This window comes from Mesoplodon densirostris, chromosome 3, assembly GCF_025265405.1.
Source record: "Mesoplodon densirostris isolate mMesDen1 chromosome 3, mMesDen1 primary haplotype, whole genome shotgun sequence".
NCBI lineage: Eukaryota > Metazoa > Chordata > Mammalia > Artiodactyla > Ziphiidae > Mesoplodon > Mesoplodon densirostris.
The window spans coordinates 86,944,503-86,964,750 of record NC_082663.1 but is presented as its reverse complement, the minus strand read 5'-3'; the positions used below and the strand labels follow the sequence as shown (position 1 = coordinate 86,964,750).

Here is a 20,248-nt window from a genome sequence, read left to right as displayed (position 1 = left end):
AAGATACTCTAAAACTCATTATTCCTATGTTTTTATTATTCTTAAGGCAATTAATTATAATTCTTTTAATGTTATGAAATACACAGTATTCACATTTCCTCCAATACCTTATAGTATTTTTAATTTACAGTCACTTTGTTTGTATCAGGGAACAAAGTGCATACTGCATTTTATTAGTACAGTTTAAATTGCCTTTAATTTATAAGCTTCCCATCTTTTTTTGTTATAATTTATTCAATAAAGGGCATTGATTATATAATAATTTTGCACCTTCCAGATTTTGCTTATTGTATTTTTTGTATCACTTAAGATGGTTTGCATACTACTTTATTTCCTATAAAATAAACTTACATTTTAGAAAGCTGATAAAATTTTGTTCTATTTTTTGATAATACTACTTCATAGGAGGAGTTGTGAGCTTCCCACTGTAACACATCAAGAGGTACATTATGTCTAGTTTTCATTCTTATTGTTTTCATTAAGACTGATCTAACCAGCTGGATTTTCCTTTTTTCTTTACTATCAATATGAACTCAGAATGATACTAATACTAATATATATGTGTATATATATATATATATATATATATATATATATGATGTTGGGGGTAGGAGTTTATTAATTAATTTATTTATTTTTGCTGTGTTGAGTCTTCGTTTCTGTGCGAGGGCTTTCTCTAGTTGTGGCAAGCGGGGGCCACTCTTCATTGTGGTGCGTGGGCCTCTCACTATCATGGCCTCTCTTGTTGCGGAGCACACGCTCCAGACACGCAGGCTCAGTAATTGTGGCTCATGGGCCTAGTTGCTCCATGGCATGTGGGATCCTCCCAGACCAGGGCTCGAACCCGTGTCCCCTGCATTAGCAGGCAGATTCTCAACCACTGTGCAACCAGGGAAGCCCACTAATATTTTTACTAAAATTAAAATTACTGAGAAAATTTAAAATTTTGTCTTTTTATTCACCATATTATTTTAATTTTTTCATTTCTATTTATTTATTTATTTCTATTGTGGTAGAATGTACATCACATTTTAATCATTTTTAAGTGTATAGAAAAATATAGAATATTTCATTAATTTTTCATATCATCCTTGTACAGGATCCAAGTTAACCTTCTCTATATCATTCCAATTTTACTATGTGTGCTGCTGAAGTGACACTCTGCATTTCTTCTTATCTTTAGAGTAAAAGATATTAAGGATATATCTGAATATCTGGCTTGGTTTATATCACAAATATACTGCATCTTAAAATTCTATTAATGAATAGATCTCTCATCATTTAAACCTTTTTCATTGAAAATAGGTTTAACTGTTTTGTCATTTGTCTATTTGTTGATTATAATGCTTATCAGTCATGTATATTTTTTGGACAAGTTACATAATGAATATTAATTTTATCCTTTATTGATTCTATTTCATTAGTCACATTTAGGACTTTTCCCTTCTTTCAAGTTTATAGGTGCATTCACAAATATTTTTTTCTAATACTTGGCAGTGTGAAGTTATCTTCTTGTCTTTTCTTCATATAGCTATGACATTATTCCAACACTACTAATTATACATAATATTTTTTGATCACTGATTTCTGATGCTATGTTTTTAATATATGAAGTTTTTCTTTGCAAATATATCTATTTTCAGATTTTCTATTCTGGTCCACTCACATTCCAATATCTTACTCTTTAATTATAGAGGACTCAAATACATTTCATATGGGGTGGGGGGTTAGAACACCCTTTTCATGGTTTACTGGTTTCTCTATTCTTTCTTGTCTGTCCTTTCACATAAATGTTATAATTAACTTTTGTAGCTCAAGAAAATAAAAAGATGGTGTTTTTATTGCAATCATATTAACTTTACAAATCAAAGATTTTTACTGATATTCACATGCACAATTGGTTTTGTAGGTTCCTTTAGAGCAGTTTTTATCAGATTTTGCAATATTACACTCACCTTATAACAAGAATTTGGAAGTTGTCTCCCACCTTGTTTATGCTTTAAAATAGTTTAAGTAGTATTGGGATTATCTTTAAGTTGTTTAAAGCAATTCATTTGTGAAAGTATTTTGAGCTTAGGTCAATTTTTATCATAATATGTCTTGATTTTGGCTGCTTGTGAAAACTTTCTCTGAGACATGATATTCCCTTGCAAAATGAAGATATAATTCTTAACTTATTTCAGAAAAGTTTTAGTAACTTATATTTTTTAATATTTATTTTTTGTCCTTGCTTTTGTTTTCATATGTATATATGTATATACAGATAGATACATAGGTAGGTAGGTAGGTATGTAGGTAGATAGATAGATAGATAGACATATACATATGAACTACTTTCTCTACTTTTTCTATCACTTCCTTCCTCACCTAGTACTGGAGGTGAAAGGCCTAAAAATTATGACATTGTTGAAAAAAATTAAAGAAGACACAAAGAAATGAAAAGATAGTCTATGCTCATCAATTGGAAGAATTAACACTGTTAAAATGCCCATATTACTTAAAGCAATCTACAGATTTAATGCAATCTTGTAAAAATCACAATGATGTTTTTCACAGAAACAGAACAAAAAAAAATTCTAAAATTTGTATGGAACCTCAAAAGACCCCAAATACCCAAGGCAATTCTGATAAAAAAAAATAGCAAAGCTGGAGGTATCACACTCCCCGATTCAAATTACAGTACAAAGCTATAGTAATCAAAACAGCATGGCATCAGCAGCAAAAGACTGACAGATCAATGGAACAGAGTTTAGAGCCCATAAATAAGCCCACACTTATATAAACAACTAATTTAACACAGAGGAGCCAAGAACATACAATGGAGAAAGGAAAGTCTGTTCAATAAATGGTATTGGGAAAACTCAACAGCCACGTGGGAAAGAATGAAACTAGACAACTATCTTACACCATACACAAAAATTAACTCAAAATGGATTAAAGACTTGAATGTAAGACCTAAAACTTCTAGAAGCAGTACATTGTTTGACATCAGTCTTAGCAATATATTTTTGGTTCTGTTTCCTCAGGCAAGGGAAATAAAAGGAAAAATAAACAAATGGGACTACATCAAACTAAAAAGTTTCTGCACATCAAAGAAAATTATAAACAAGTGAAAAGGCAGAACCAGGAGGGAAGGAGGGTGATAGTGGGAGGAATAGGTAATGGGGGTTAACTGTATATTAAGGGATAGAAACTAGATTTTTGGTGATGAGTATGCTGTAGAGTGTATATACAGAAGTTGAATTATAATGTTGTATATATGAACCTTATATAATGTTATAAACCAATGTACGTCAATAAAACAATTAATTAATTTAAAAAATAAGCATCAAATGGATCTCATGGATGTGATTGAAAGCAGATCAAACATAGGATAGGCTATATATTGAATTCAGAAATACACCATTAGAAAAGATATGCAAATTAATACAGAGAGAGAACAAAGAAGACAAACACAGCAAAACAAAACAGAACATAAAGGATACATGGAAATTGTTCAAAAAAGAGTCCCAGAAGGAGAAGACAGAGAGTTAAGATAGAAACAAAACTTGAACAAATAATGGCTGATAATTTCCCATATTAGTTGGAAGATATCACCAGCTAATTCAAGTGGGATAAGTACAAGGAAAAACATACCTAGATGTCATATAATCAAATTGTTGAAAATCAAAGATGAAGTGATAATATTAAAAGCAGCTGGAAAAAAAGCTATCTGACATTTACTGGGAAAAATATATATAAATGGTAGTTAAGCTGTTAGTAGAAAATGGAAGTTAGGCAAAGATAGAAAGATATCTAAACTAAATCCAGTTAGTATGGGAGCCTGGCAAATATATTTTGCTGGATAGCTTTCCTCTTGTCCTCTCCCCCATATGGAGTGACTCAAGGAAAGTTCAGGAACCACATGGGAGAACAACAAGATAAATTATTTGTACTGTGGGAAATAAGAATATTGACAGGTGAAAGAGTTGCCTTAGGGACATGTTCAATGTTAGATTTTGGTGATACATCTCAGTGGAGATTTGAAGTAAGAAGGTGGATATGTGAGTTTAGATTACAGAGGAAATTCTTAGAATTCACACACAGTATAATATCTTCTAAGAATAGGATGTAATAAAATATCTCAGATTGAGATAATTGCAAGATTGAAATTAAGAATAGTTTTAAAACTTATTTGCCTGATGTTCATACACTAAATTTTATATTCTAATTTATGATAAATATTCTAGAATCCAGGAACATGGATTCCATGATTAAATTATAGCATCAAAAAACTGCATATACTGACACTGTCATATTCCCCAAGATTATTCCTATCCTGCCCATGATTAATTTTACTGAACTGTATAAATTTGAGAAAGCAAATCTAACCTAATTAAGTTGTTATAAAAAATCATGTATATCACATATAGTTTTATTGATAAAATTATTTTCTAGATCACCCACTATTCTATTTCATCAGCTCTCTTAGGATAAATTTCCCTTGTGATCAATGTGCAAATTTCTGTGTTCTCCTTTAGTAATTTGTTGCCTTAAATTTTACAAACTCTGAATCAAGTGACAATGTTTTCTCATTAGGTTTAGAAGTAAATATGTTGCCTCTCTCTTGCAGGCAGACTGGACTTCTCAACAGGTATTCTGTGCATTAAATTCATACTCAATTTGAATTTCTCTTTTTGCTGCCTCTATTGGGTTGATTTGTGTCCCCCCAAAAAGATATATTAAATTAGCCTTAAACTTCAGGACCTCAGAATGTGACCTTATTTGGAAATAGGGTCTTTGAAGATGTAATTAGTTAAGATAAAGTAGAGTGTGCCCTTAATCCAATACGATTGGTGTCCTTATAAAAAGAGGGAAAACATGGTGTAGACACAGACACGTAGGGAGTATGCCATTTATGGTAGAGGCAGAGATTAGAGTAATGCAGCTCCAAGCCGAGGAATGACAAGAATTGGCAGTCATCACCAGAAACTAGGAAGGGGCAAGGAAGGATTTTACTTCAAGGGAGCATGGGCCTGCTGACACCTTGATTTCAGACTTTGTCTCCAGAACTGTGAGATCATAGATTGCTGTTGTTTTAAGTCATCCAGCTTGTAGTACTTTTTTACTGTAGCCCTAGGAAAATAATACACTGCCTTTATACTCAATTCCTTCACTTATTTTTATTTTGTGTTCATTCATTGCACAATATATATTTTAATCGAATTCCCCTTTTAATGAAATGAGGCAGAACTCTTTTGTCTTTCCATTCACCATCCATCCTATACTATAAAAACTTAAGATGTGAGTCATACTTCCAAGTAGCTTCCTATCTAATGGATGTGTTAAGACTTAATGCCCATGAACATTAATGAAAAACATAAAATAATAGAAACCTAAATTATAAATTACTTGGAGCAAACAACACCACTATAAGAATTTAGAGCTAGGATTAATATGTGTAGGCCAAAGTAAACAATAAATATTAAAAGTGTCTATAAGTTAGGATTTAAGCTGAAGCTTAAGGAGTGGTTAGGAAGGATTTCAGCTGGTGAAGAGGAGAGGATGTTATTTCAGGAAGGAAGCAACTTGAGCAAGGTTAGGGTGATAGGCAAGTGCATGGTGTAAATAAATGACGATGCCGACTCTAGAGAAAGCTCCACAGTTGGGAGAATGGAAAACAATCTTGTCTAAGTGGGAGATAGAAAACTTGCAGGGACTATGAAGAAGGAAAAACATGAAGAGAGAAGTTTAAATCTATTTAGGAAGGCAACTGGGAGCTGTTGTAGATTTTTTGAACACTAGTAGAATAAAAGGACCTAAGGGATATTAATCCAGAGATAGTGTGCAAGATAAATTTGAGTCATGGAAAGAAAAAAGCGTCATGTAAGAGTCAAGAGAAAAGAGCCTGAGAGTTATTTTAGAAAACTGGTTAAAGAATACAGACCTCTGGTATTCAGTGCCTAAATAAATGCTACTGACTTGGTAAGATCAGTTAAATTTTCTGAGTTTTTCTTGAAATTCGATTTTCTCTATTACTACTTAATTTCTCTTTTTCATTGTGATTGGATTTGAGCCATTGGCATCTATTTCAGGGATGTTTTCATTGATAATAAAAGATTTTTGCCTAACCTTGGAAGACCTCGTATAAACTTTTATTTTTAAAATCACTTAACATCCATGGTGTATATTTATAATGCTCACTACTAAGGCTCAGTTTTGAAAGAATGCCAAGTTTGAAATTTTCAGCTATGTTATCTTAATTTCCAAGCTGTGTTAATTTTGCTGACTGTAGAATATTCCTTTCCACCTCATTATTGTCTCTTTTCTTGAGACTGCTCTAGCTAGCACGTGTGTCTGAGATAGGTGAACTCTACTTTCTTGATGCTTTTTCCTTTGCATTTTACCTTCCTCATCCAATCTTTCTCTTTTAGAAAATGTAGCCTCTTTTATACATAGATTTCAAGGGGACTTCTCATGGGATCATTGATTTTGAGGACTCTGGCCTGATAATTCTGTTTGGATTAAAATTTGTGCAAGTAATTCAAGACATCACTCAAATTGCAATATCATCAGTATTATATGGCTTTTTTTTTTCTTTTTGAGCAGCAACACTGAAAATCCATTAGGTTCATTTTAATAAAAAAAATGGGTTTTTGTAGACATTTTCATTTTTTGAATAAAAAACATTTCTTTTTCATAAAATATATGTTTCTAATGAACAGTCCTTTGAGCTATTTATGCAAATTTAGTCCAAGGAAAAGAAGCAGGCAGAGTCAAAATTGAAAGACGCTGAATATCCTATGTTCATTTGAGGGTCACTCAAGTATGCAGAAGGAAAAAGATTGATCAGGATTCAGAAAAATGGGATGATTGAAGATTGAATAAAACATATTCTACAACTAAAAACATTTCGGAGATGGTTTGTTTTAAGATATAAAGTTCTGATAAGTCTTTGAATCAGAGCCAACTGGGCATCTGTTCCTTTTAAAAATCTCCATTTGCTGCTGAAAAACCAGCCTAAATAGTTACATGACAACCTGTATTACATTTTGAAACTTAAATTCTTGGGTTAGTAATTTTGCACTAGGCATGTATTATCCTTGTTAGAAATAGTATAAATACTTTGATGGTACCATTTTTTTTTAAAAAGTACATCCTGTAACTAACTTTTAGCTGTTGTATAAATATGAACTATAATTAATATAACAATATAAAAAAATATAAATTGTGTATTTTTAAAATTATATATTTTTTACTTACCACCTCTGTAATAAGAAGCAAAATTTCATTCTCTAGCAGGAGTCTTGCTTTATTATTTTCTCATGAAAAGTGTATGTAAAAAACTCACTCATATGATAAATATCTATTGTTTTTATATTTGCTAACATCATCTATTTTATATTATAAATTGTATGGTGTTATAATTTGAAAATATGGCTATTTCCTTTAGAGGATATAAACTCTTGAAGGCAGAAGTTATAAAACCTTTAATAGGCAGTAGGATCTAATACAATTTTACTTAGTGATCTGTACATGGTAAGCACTTAAAACATTTATTGATAAGTGAATGCATGAATTATTAATGTTGCTTGCCAATATTTTTTATTCTCGTGTTTGTTTCAACAGAGGGACATTCATCTCTAGATGTTTAATTTCAATGAGTATGTCTTTATCCCTGGACTTTAAAAAATTAAACCCAATTTAAAATTATTCTACATTAGAATAAATGGATTATTTCATAAAAATATTCTTAAATATGTTTTCCTAGGTTTTCCATTCCAGAGTGCATTCCAAAATTCTTGTGAAAAGCTGTGATTGATTTATAATCACTTTACTCATTCAGTTTTTGATCAGCAATATTTGCATTTTTCTTTTAAAGAAAATAAACAATTTCAATAGGCTTGTGATTCCAAATCATTGTGAAAGAGATTTTTGAAGGCTGATATATTATTATGATAACCTGATGGCATTTGGGTTTTTTTTTTCTTTTTTTTTTTTTGGGTCATGCTGTGTGGCTTGTGGGATCTTAGTTGCCCAACCAGGGATTGAACCTGGACCCTTGGCAGTGAAAGCATGGAGTCTTAACCACTGGACTGCCAGGGTATTCCCACCTGATGATATTTTGGATGACTCTATCTTGATTTACAACTTATGAACATTAAGGGCATGTATAAGGTGGAAAAGGACTTTCACTCGATTTCTTGTCACAGTGATCACTGAGTACTATTTAGCAAATTCATATACCAGTATTTATGCAAAATACCAACTTAAAATAGTAGTTCTTAAGGGGGGGTGGAGGGCACACATCACCATAGCCTGAGGGACTTTTTGAAAATATAATGAACTCCACTAGAAGACATTCTTATAAAGACCAGAAATGGCACTCAACTGTATGTAACTGGAAATTTTACCCATGAGATTACTATGCAAAGCCCTGTTATAACTACTGGATTGTAGGCATATGATGCTCATACTAGAAAGACTAATTTTTATTCCAGCTAAGTTGGACACTTACGTAGGTTCATATAATATCATTCCCTTGTCTGTGGTTTGATACTATAGAAGTCAGGCCAATAAGCTAAATAATCAATATATCTTGATGATGATGATAGTATTTTTTCCAGGCTAGGTGTGGTTTTATTAATGACAGGAAAGGAAAAGCCCAAATTCATAAATATTAGGAAGATTTTATAAATATACATATGTAAAAATATACATATGTATTTTATAAATATACATATGTATTTGTACATACATACAAATTCAGTTTACATATCTTTAAACTGAATTCTAGACAATTAACTAATACTCTGAAAGGCTGCCAAAGCCGTAACCACTTCCAAGTAGGTAAGTCCTTACAAAAACAGTAATCATGCTTAGTGAAGACTGTACTAGGCTTTGTACAGCACATTGCAACTAGCTTTGCACAGCGCAACCACTAGGCTATTAGACTTGATTCCAAGGCTGCCATCCTTAGGCTAGACACACAAAATCCAGCATCCAATATAGGGATTAATGTGAAGTCTCAACAGTAACATATACTACTAGACAGTGACTAGCCAATGTAGATGTCACCAATGACATCTCCCCTATTATAGCTCAAACCTGAGACAGACAGAACCGGGAAAGAAGCAGGGAGAATGGTACAGATATCAAGAGATATAAACAAACAGGAACTAAAAATAATGAAGGGACAGATTCCAGTATTTGCAATTCCAGTGTGCAAAATGCACAAGCCACTCCTACGTTGCTATATACTATCTCCTAATTTAGAACCTCTCTACCTTTTCCACCATGAGACTCCATGCATATACTCATATCACAGGGAAAAAAGAAATATAATTCTTTGGCATGTGTTAGATTATAAAACGTGATAGTACATAAAATAACTTGTATGACTCCAGTTAGGAAAATGATAATTTTTTCCACATATAGATAAATACCCATGAGAAAGATTATGCCTCCTGCTGAATAGGACCTTAATATTCCCCTCAGCTTCACTAAATTTTATACAGGTTTCTTCATGACTTTAGGCTTCTGATCTCCCTTTTCCTAGAATATTTACTTTAGAAGTCTCGTAATTGTAAATTCTTTCTTTAACTCTTTAAGATGTAAATCTTTTGAAAGTTTCTTGCCAGGTTTACAACCCAGGAAAGTCTTTTTCATATATCAGGAAGTATCCTTTTGAAATGTAATCATCAAGGAAGATAGGGCCCCTGCTTCCAAGTTTCTGTGGGAGAGTAAAAGCCACAACCCAAGTAACCTTGGGTTGATCTTGCTGCAAGTTCTGAAACTACCTCGTGTCATGAAGATAGGAGGAAATATACTTTTCCTTTGTGTAAGACCAATTAGCAAACACAGGTGACCTATGATTCCTCCCATTCCAGGTCTTAAAAATTGGCTTCCCTGGTGGCGCAGTGGTTGAGAGTCAGCCTGCTGATGCAGGGGACACGGGTTGGTGCCCCGGTCCGGGAAGATCCCACATGCCGTGGAGCGGATAAGAAACATCAAAACAAATTTACAAAATAGCAGTACAATTCCACATTCTCACAAGTAAACTATGAAAAATGTAATTCCTTTGTAATCTTGCAACAGGTTTGTTTTGTGAGTCTTCTTAATTTTAGCCATTCTATGAAGTCTGAAATGGTAGTGTGTTGTAATTTGCATTTCTTCCATAACTAATGATGTGGAATGCATATTATGTGCTTGTGACCATTCTAATGTCCAATTGTTTGACTGGTTGCTTAAGTCTTTTACTCGCCTTTTATTTGTTGCTGTTGGTGGTTTTTAAATTTGTTTTAGTTTTTGTTCCTTTAATTATTGAGTTATCATTCTTTAAATATTGCCACATGTATATATTTCAAATATTATCTCCTGTTTTATGTCTTCTGTATTCATTTTCTGAACTGGGTCTTCAGAAAATAATTTAATATTAAATCTATTTTACTTTTCTTGTTTCCCTTTTACGGTTAGTGCTTTCTGGGGCCTATCTAAAAAATCTTTGCTTGGTAAAGATCATGATGATATTCTCCTAAGTTTTCTTCAAGAAGACGTATAGTTTCTGTTTTTGTATTTATATCTAATCGGTCCCAAATTAGTTTTTGTGTATAGTGTGAGGTAGGATTAAAAATATTTGTATATGTATATAGCCATTTTATATTTTTCTGAGTAAACTAATAAAAATATATAGTCATCATGAATCTTATGCATATGAAAGTATAGCTTTAAAATTTTTCAACATACAAAAAACTGTACATACTTAATATATGCAAGTTGATGAGTTTAGAAATAATTATACACTGGCAAAACCATTACCAAAATCTACACCATAAACATATTCATCACCTCCCAAAGTTTCCTCCTGCTCTCTTATTTTTTAATATTACTATTATCATTATTATTTTGTGATAAGAACACTTAACATAAGAGCTGCCCTTTTAGCAAATTTTTAAGTACACAATATAATATTATTAAATGTAGGCCCTGTGCTGTACAGATCTCGAGGATTTATTCATTTTGTACAACTGAATTTGTACTCTTCAGTTAAACCGCCCTGTTTTCCCCTCCCCCAGTCACTGACAACCACTATTCCACTCTTTGCTTCTATGAGTTTGACTATTTTAGTTTCCACATATCAGTGGTATTATGTAGTATTTGTCCATTTGTGTCTGGCTTATTTCACTTAGCCTAATGTCCTCCAGGTTCATCCAGGTTGCTGAAAAATGTATTTTTTAATAAAGGATATCCTATTGCTCCAGAAACATTTAATGAAAAATCTTTAGCTTTTCCATTGAAAAAACAAAAATCAATTGACTGCTTTCATGATTCATCCCTCCTCCAAAAAAAGAAAAAAATCAACTGTAAAATTGATTGACTGTAAAAAAAAAAAAATCCTACTGTAATTCCAGTCTCTTTATTCGGCTCCATTCATATACAGGTGAGTCTTGTTATGTGTGATAGTCAAGTTCTACAGTCACTATGACCACTGAATTGGCAAAAACTGAACAATTACTCTTAGGGGAAATAGGGGTTAGGTTCTTATAAGCCTCTGGTCACAACATTTCATCAATAGATCAATACCTAACTTTATTATACATGTGTTTCTGTTTAGAACACCTTATTTAATATATACTGTTGTTTCATTAACATTGGACTCACGGTCAATAACACTATAACTCATAACTGAATGAAGCTTATCTAACACACTTATTTTTTTCATAAGGCACATGACAGCCTTCTTGGGGTTAGAAATCTAGACACTTACTTCAGCACTATGCTTAGGGATCATTTATAAGCAGCAAAATCAACAACTAAAAGTAAAAAAAAATGTGAAAAGTGTGACATTAAATGGACTGCAAGGAAGATGCCTATTTACAGACTAAGTTTAAATGAGGCAGAGTGTTGTCTTATCGGATCTCAGCTGAGAACGTCTACATCAGGTGACAAATTTTTCACTGCTCTGTGCATGTCTGAGAACGTAAAGCAAGTATTGATTTGGGGGTTACAAATATATATTAGTGAGTGGTTGAATTCACAAACAGAGAATCCTCTCCTAAGCCCAGGGTCTTTCCCAGACCCACTCCTGCAGAAAGGAGAGGCAATGCCCAGCCCTGGCCAAAGCCTTAGCACCCCAGCTGGACCAGGATGCTTCACAGCCCGAATTACTCTGGGCAACAGTAATATGTTCAATAGAGCTGCAACCACCCAGAAACAGTACCTGCAGGCAACCCAGAGGCAACCCAGGCAGGCAAGCACTTGCCCTTTGCTTTGAATATAATGTATTAAATCACACGTTTACATAAATTAAAGTTTAGTAGTAGGTATATTTAAAATTGGTGAACACAATTCCTGAAAATTAAGTAATCAGCTTTTAATTAAACACATTAATGTGTGATTATCTCTAATTTTTTTTTCTAAATTCAATCTTGTAGGAATTAAGATCATGACCTCTTGCTTTTTTTTGCTTGTATCTACCTCATAAAACATAGTCTATTATTTTATTTGTGTTTTTTCTAAATTAAGTGCTTATAAGTGTGAAATGCACAAAGCGCAGAGTAGGATTTTGTATTATGAAAAATAATGTAGCTCATTAGGTAAGACATTGGACTCTGATTACAAATATACTATATCACTTTTGTAAAAAAAAATACGTTTTGTTGTAAAGATCAACCTTAAAATGAGATCAAATTCAATTTTATACTATTTTATTTCCATAATCTCTAAGATTAGAAGGTTATTTTGTTAAAAAGCTTTGTATATCTAAAACATACTAGAAATCTTAAAATTCAGTATAATGTATTAAAATGGTATCAATTAGGTAGACCCAAAAAGTGATGATATATTAAGTTCATGTATGTACAAATATTCACGTTTAATGAAAAACAGTAAAACTGAACACTGACAAAAATTGAATTCATGCATTCCAGTATTAAAAATAAAAGACTCTGGACTTTGTAGAAATAATGCCTGTTTATATGCTGCTTATTTGCTACCAGTTTGCCTCTTTTTTGCCACTCATTTGCTATGTGACTTTGTGCAATTTGCTTAAGCTCACTGAGCCTCAGATTCTTCAACTATAAAAGTAGGAATAAAATATCACGTTATAAAAGTTTTTTCTTTGCTTGTTTTTTGTTTGTTTACATGTTTTCATGTTTTAAAATGAGGTTCAAATGAAGTAAAGCACTTAAAACAGTACGTGTCACATTTTTAGTACTATGGAAATTTTAAGTTTTATTATCTAATATGAATTTTTTCTTTCAGTAGCTTTATAGTCTCTATTCATTATTGATAGGTCAGCTGCCTGTGTTCTTTGTCCTATCATATTTTGTTGTGCTTTACATTTTCATGGCACCAAAAATATTTACTGGTGTGTTTTCCTATGAGTGCATGCATATATACATATTCTTTTGATAATCTGAATGTTCATATTTATTGCCTGTATTTATCTCTACAACCACAGCTTTGTACATCGGACTCCTATGTTGCTTTTTCAGTATCTATTAAATCTTTTCTAATAGCAAAAATGAAAATTAACATCTCTCATCTTTTCTCTCCTTCTGCCCTGATGTTATTTAGATGATCATATTATTTTAAAATTTATTTTTATTATCAAATATATTTAAAGCTCCATTATTTATCTTTAATACATTATCTCTAACCTTCATCTGTATTAGAAAAGAATCAGTATACTAATTCATAACTTCTCTTCCCCTTCCTCTTCCAATTTAGTTAAATATGCAAATTTTGCCTTGATGTAAGAAATTATACTAACTACTCACATTTTTCAGCCTTAGTTTTTAGATAACATACAATCCATGCTTACCTCAAATTATTTAAAGGTTTTACATTTTTCATTATTTAAATGTTTAAAGAAGGTCTTATGGTAGCAGTTATTGTTGATTTCTAATAAGTTCAAAAATATTTTTTGGCATTACATTAGAACTAAAGATGGTTTGGGCATAAAATACTTGGGAGTATGCTTTCTCTTTGGAAAATATTTAAGGAATTGCTCCACTATATTCAATCATTGAATGTAGATATAAAGTAGTATAAGCCAGCCTGTTCTTTTCCCTTTTACGTAACCTGGCTTTCCTGCTTGTTTAACCAAATAAGTGACCAAATAAGTGACTTCTTTGAAATTAAGTAATTTTAGGGTGTTTATGCTAGTATTGACTATCTGAGCCAAATTTACTTGGGTCTTTTAATCTGCAAATCCAAATCATCTTTTCTTTCAGAGAGTATTTTCTTGAATTATATTTATTAACTTCTGCTTAATTATTTTAATTTCTTCTTTGGGAAAATCAACAATAAGCATCTTGGATAAATCAATGTATTCAACAGCTGCCATTCTCTCTTTGATATTTTTGAACTCTTTATGCATTACCATTTAATTTTGCTCTCTTTCTTCATTTTTGTCATCTATCATCTAAATCCTTACTTCATTTTCAGTAGTTTTATTTTTTTCTGGGTCTTTCAAATATACCTTTACATAATTCTAAAAAGAGTTTTATTTTATGCTTTTCCTTTTTTCCTAATCTTTCTGAGTCCTTATGTCTGTTTGATAGTCTTTTTTATAAATTATATTTCTTCAAATTTTATTTATATTCATATTAATATGAGTAATGATAATTCACCTTTCATGTATTTCTTTCCTGTTTCCTTTCCTGTATTTTTAGGAAATATCCTGTGCTGTTTCCCTTTTGGTTACTCATCTGAATAAGGTGCCCTTTCTCCAATGAGATCCATTTGTATCTGATACATAAAGGCAAGAACATACCTTTATTCCTAAGCAGCAAATGTGGTTTTTTGTTTGTTTGTTTTTGTGTTTAATACTTACTTCTCCCCATCAATAGATACAGACAGATACAAAGCAGTATCGATCACGTCTTACATCTTCACTCACACTACTCTTACAGCCACAAGGTTATTTTGATTAATGTATATGTTGCCTGAGTGATTTCCCCATTTAACTTCTCCATGCATATTTTTTCAATATTTTTCAAGTTCAAGTTCCAGGGAATATTGTCAATGTTACAAATCAATGTTTTGTTTATCCCTCATCTTGGTGAAATTTTACTTTGTCAGTTTTCAGATTTTTCTGAGAACTGCAACCAAAAGGAAACTCCATTTTTTCCTACTGAAACTACCGCTCTTGGGAAAGTTCCATCTATTTGGTTATTTGTTTACTTGTTATTTCTTTGAAAATGGAGGTAGTTTTTGGAGCTTATTCTCTTTGTCATTTTGGGTTGTCCCCAAGATAAATAGGAGTAAGTGCTAACTGTAAGCTTCCAAATTTATATCAGTTGTTAAACTACTGTTTCTAAGCCCCCACTTCATTCATTTACACTCTGTTTTGTGATGTTGTGTTATTGCTGGTACTCTATAACATAATTTTCTTTGCACTAGCTGGCCTGCTAGTAGATTCTTCCAATAGGGACTTCTAGAGGTTGACTCAGAGTCAGAAGTAGAAAGAAGAGACTTACTTCTTACTGTTTCTTTGTATCCAATTGGCTTCACCCTCATCAATAGAACGTCATCCTCAGAAAAAGCAATTGGTTCTAATCTTCTGCTATCTGGGTCAGCTTAGGTGCACCCTCTCCCCAGAGGTCTAATCTCTAGGTTTTGTAGTTAGTATTCTCTTCTAAGTTCCAGGGGTGCTGGAAGCAACTGGTCACTGGCCTCCTCTTGGAGACTTGAGTAAGCTCCAATGTGCTCTTCCTCCATGTTTCTAAGCTCTGATAATTCCCACATGTTATTTTCCTAACCCCATGGGTTTTAGCTGCCTCCAGAATTTTCTATTGTTATGTTTCAACAATGTTCCTGTTTTCTTTTTCTGGTCTTACAGCCAATACTTTTTCAACTAATTCTCTAAATTATGTTCCCTGTTAAGCTACCTCACATAGTTTCTAATTTGCTGAGAAGAATTTGATTGATACAATCTTTAAAACATGTCTCTCCTTGGTTTACAAAAATAGAATTGACAGTTATGTTTCCCATTAACTGTCCATAATGGATAACCATGGAGGTAAATACAAAAAATTCTTGCTTCTAGATCACTTAGAGGCCTTTATCATCTTTATGGAACAGAGATCAAACTGGTTCAATAAAGGTTCCTATCCCTTGTACAGACTAAAAGACTCCATCTGAAATTAAATAGTAGGCCACAAGAGTTTGCCCTGGGAGTGTCACCTATAATGCTATCTCATGTATCACCCATGTGATACCCCTCTTTGGTCAACACTGGATTAAAAGGACGATACATCCTGTGAAGCTTTCCTTTACTACAATATCAGATCATTTCTTAAAAAAAGAGCAGTTTTAACTTTGAATTTCTAAGACTAAAATGATGTTGTCCTCCCCATTTCCCACAATCTGAATTTTGCTAACACTATTTCCTTCCTTGTTCTCAGCTCCCTTCTTAAGCTTATACCTTGTTCTTGGACTTCTTCAATTCTACCTTAAAATTTCAGATGAGACTCATAATAACTTCTCACCATAATTAAAAAAAATCTTATTCTGCATTTTATAAGTTTCTATCAACATGTATAAACAAATTATCAGCCAGCATTTATCTAATAAGCCTTAACTTTAAAGACTTTGTTTACTGAGCACCTATGTACCAGGTGCTATTCCCTGTAGTAGAAATAAAACAGTGAACAAAACAAAATAAAATCCACAATCTCATGAGTTACATAGCAGTAATGGAGTGAAGTACTTCAAAATTAAGTCAACTACCATGCATGTGATGTTCCACTGAAGTTAAGAATCGCTGAGCTAACTAATTTGAGATTACTTAATTTTTGATGTCTTCATTCAGTGAAGTAGATTCACAATCTATCTGGATAGTTTAGTATAACATATGTCCCAAACTGAATTTATATTGACAAATCCTAGTTTTATTGCATCAAATATAAACTCTTAAAATTGTTGATCAGTATATTTAATAAGACTAAAACATTTATGCAAGTATTTTTTTCAAAACTAAAAGTAAATTACACTGTGATTTCCACATAGGAAGAGCCACTTCTGATGGATCAATCCTGACATCAGATGTGACAAGAAGATACATGTTTAAAGTCTTACTGCAAAATCATGATCTTGGGGGGTAGTAAATAGAAAAAAAAGTTTCCTAACATCACAGAATGTTTTAAGTACACTGTTAAGGAATGGTAAAAAACCAGTAAATTTAGTGGAAAAAAACCTATAAACCAGATTTTTAAAATCTCCATGGCAAAATGAAACTGAAATGATTTTTTTTAGAATTTTCAATAAGGTATTTTAAAATTATGGTTTTTATATAAGGTTGTTTATTTTAAAACATCTGTAAATGTTATGTTTTCTAATTAATTAAGACTTCGAAAAATATTTAGAGTATACCACCTTCTCATCTCAGCTGCTTGCCATGCATCCTGTCTGAACACACACTGACTTGACAGTTACACACTGACCGCAAGTTCAGATCTATGAGGAGGCAACAATCCAGCTCTGTTTGTTTGCCTTTGGTTCAGCAGTCTGTTCCTGTGGTGATTTCCACATGGCATACATGTAAGAAGGTCACAGTCATCTTGGTCCAGGGATTTGGAATCTAAATTACTTATTAGAAAAAACAAATCCATGGTCTTTAGAGGAATATGAGGCATGGCATTGTTGGAAGGCGTTGTCCTAAAATAATCAAACTCTTACTCTGAGTCAAACAAAAGGCTTTAATCATTGTGGTGAATATATACAAAAAACAGAAGCTTGCCTATAGGTGTTACTGATATGGGTATACATTAAAACTTAGGCACTCAGAAAGACACTATACTTCAAAAAATTTTTTTAAATATGTAAATGACTAAGATTACAGGCAAATGAAATTAATTACATTATTAGAAAAGATAAAAGCATGTGTATTCGAATATATATATATAAATCATGTATTTATTTTAAACTAAAATGTGAACGTATTCAATATAAAGAATGGGGCAGTTATAGTTGACTTGAGATGGGAAGCTCATCCACAGCATCTGAACCATCTGCCAGTCATTCAGTACCTCAGGTTGCCAGTCGTATTTGGGACTTGCCAAGGAGCCAGATGCTCTCATGGCTTTCCACTGTATAGTAATGGCTCTCCAAAGAACAAAATTAGTAAAAATGCGAGAATAATGTTATTTTTGCTATCTATGTATCTTAAATATTTTTGGTTTCTGTGGTTTTTATCCTGATATAAATGAAAAAATACTTAAATACAAAATACTTTTTAGAAATTAAACATATGCATTCCAAAATTGAATCTGTTATACATCCTTCAACCACTAGGAGTAAATGGGTGAAGGAAAATGACCTAGGATCCCAGTACAGTTCGGGTGTCTACATTCTTGAAAGATTCTAAGGCTGGCTGAGAGGAGGCCAAATGTTAACAGAAGTGAAGGGTAACAGCACCATGTATTCAGTACCAATTTCATAAATATTTATTTTTGAATGAGTCAATAAATGGTATTAAGAGAGATGATATACACAATTAGGATTTGAACTATTCTCTACCACAGAAAGGGACATCAGAATGGAAACTGGGCTCCTGATGTTTTCCAGGATATAAAAATGTTGAAGTTAGCTGTTGGTGTAGGAGTATGTGTAAGGAGATGCTTAAGGCCAGGTAGAACATCCTGGCAGGACTTATGTGTTGTGTTAGAGAGGCATTTTATAACCACTGACCAGCCAACTAGTTCCATCTCCTGAAGCATTTCATACAAAATCTGGATGAATGCTAGATATTTTGGTTCCTCACTAACTTTAATGTCTGCTTTCTACTATCCTCCAAGCCAGCTTAACCTAAGGAGGTGGAGACATCCCTTCTTTGTCCTACAAACAGTAGTCTCTCTCTGTCTCTGGCTTCGTCCCTGTCTTATACACACACACATACACACACCTCTGTTATCCTAGTTGACTTACTTTTACTTCAGTTTTAGCCCTGTATTAATCAAGTTTCAGGAAGAAGTTAGTGAGAATAGATTTACACATTTACAAAGAGTCGTGTATTTTAAGAAGTATCATGAATTTGGGAATTCAATTGATAATACCCTTCAACCAAATCACCACCATCATTGTCATCACCAAGAACAACTCACATGAAAGTTTTGGTAAAAAATTAGTTGGACTTTTTAACTTAAAAGACTACAGAGATGTCCCTTATATTTGGGGAATTATAAGAATCATAAGTTTCAGCACAAGAGAAGAAAGGAGGAAGGCGTCCCCAAAGCATAATTTGAATTTCTTGTGAATGTGTCAGATGGGTGATCTGAGTATAAGACCAGTATGTATGCATCTCTGTTAATAAATAATAGCCACTTTTCTACATATATACAATGGAATATTACTCAGCCATAAAAAGAAATGAAATTGAGCTATTTGTAATGAGGTGGATGGACCTAGAGTCTGTCATACAGAGTGAAGTAAGTCAGAAAGAGAAAGACAAATACTGTATGCTGACACATATATATGGAAATTAAGAAAAAAAAATGTCATGAAGAACATAGGGGTAAGACAGGAATAAAGACACAGACCTACTAGAGAATGGACTTGAGGATATGGGGAGGGGGAAGGGTAAGCTGTGACAAAGTGAAAGAGCGGCATGGACATATATACACTACCAAACGTAAGGTAGATAGCTAGTGGGAAGCAGCCGCATAGCACAGGGAGATCAGCTCGGTGCTTTGTGACTGCCTGGAGGGGTGGGATAGGGAGGGTGGGAGGGAGACGCAAAAGGGAGGGGATATGGGAAAATATGTATATGTATAACTGATTAAATTTGTTATAAAGCAAAAAATAAATAAATAAATAAATAAATAAATAAATAATAGCCACTTTTCTTGCTTTTTACTAACATGTATATGCTTGTATTTTCATGTTGTTGCAGTTTTTTATTCAAATTGTAATTGAAGTACAAAGAAAAACATTGTTGCTTATATTTGAGCATTTCAGCCCTGTCTCCTACTTATTTATTACTGGACTTCATACCATGGTATATTCTAAGAGTGATACACCAATACACGGGGAAAAAAGAGTTTTCACTGAAAGGTATGAATACTCAGTGTGAAATATCTGTATGTAGTAAGTGCCCATAAATATTAGAAGCTGTTACTGATTCATATATAAGCGAGAGGTATCATGGCACTTCAGAGGGCATATAATCAATCCATAGTCTAATAATTCTGGTTACCAATTCTGGGCATGAAAGTTTCATTAAAAATCTCTGGGCCTCATTTTCTCCCATAAATAAAACAAAGAT

At 32.8% G+C, this 20,248-nt stretch overlaps 1 non-coding gene across 1 annotated transcript; it reads right to left on the bottom strand.

The window, feature by feature from the left end:
- Positions 1-1,053: 1,053 nt before the first annotated feature.
- On the bottom strand, positions 1,054-1,160 carry LOC132487256 (U6 spliceosomal RNA). Its single transcript, XR_009531552.1, has one exon. It is a non-coding gene; the product is annotated as a U6 spliceosomal RNA (small nuclear RNA).
- Positions 1,161-20,248: the final 19,088 nt, after the last annotated feature.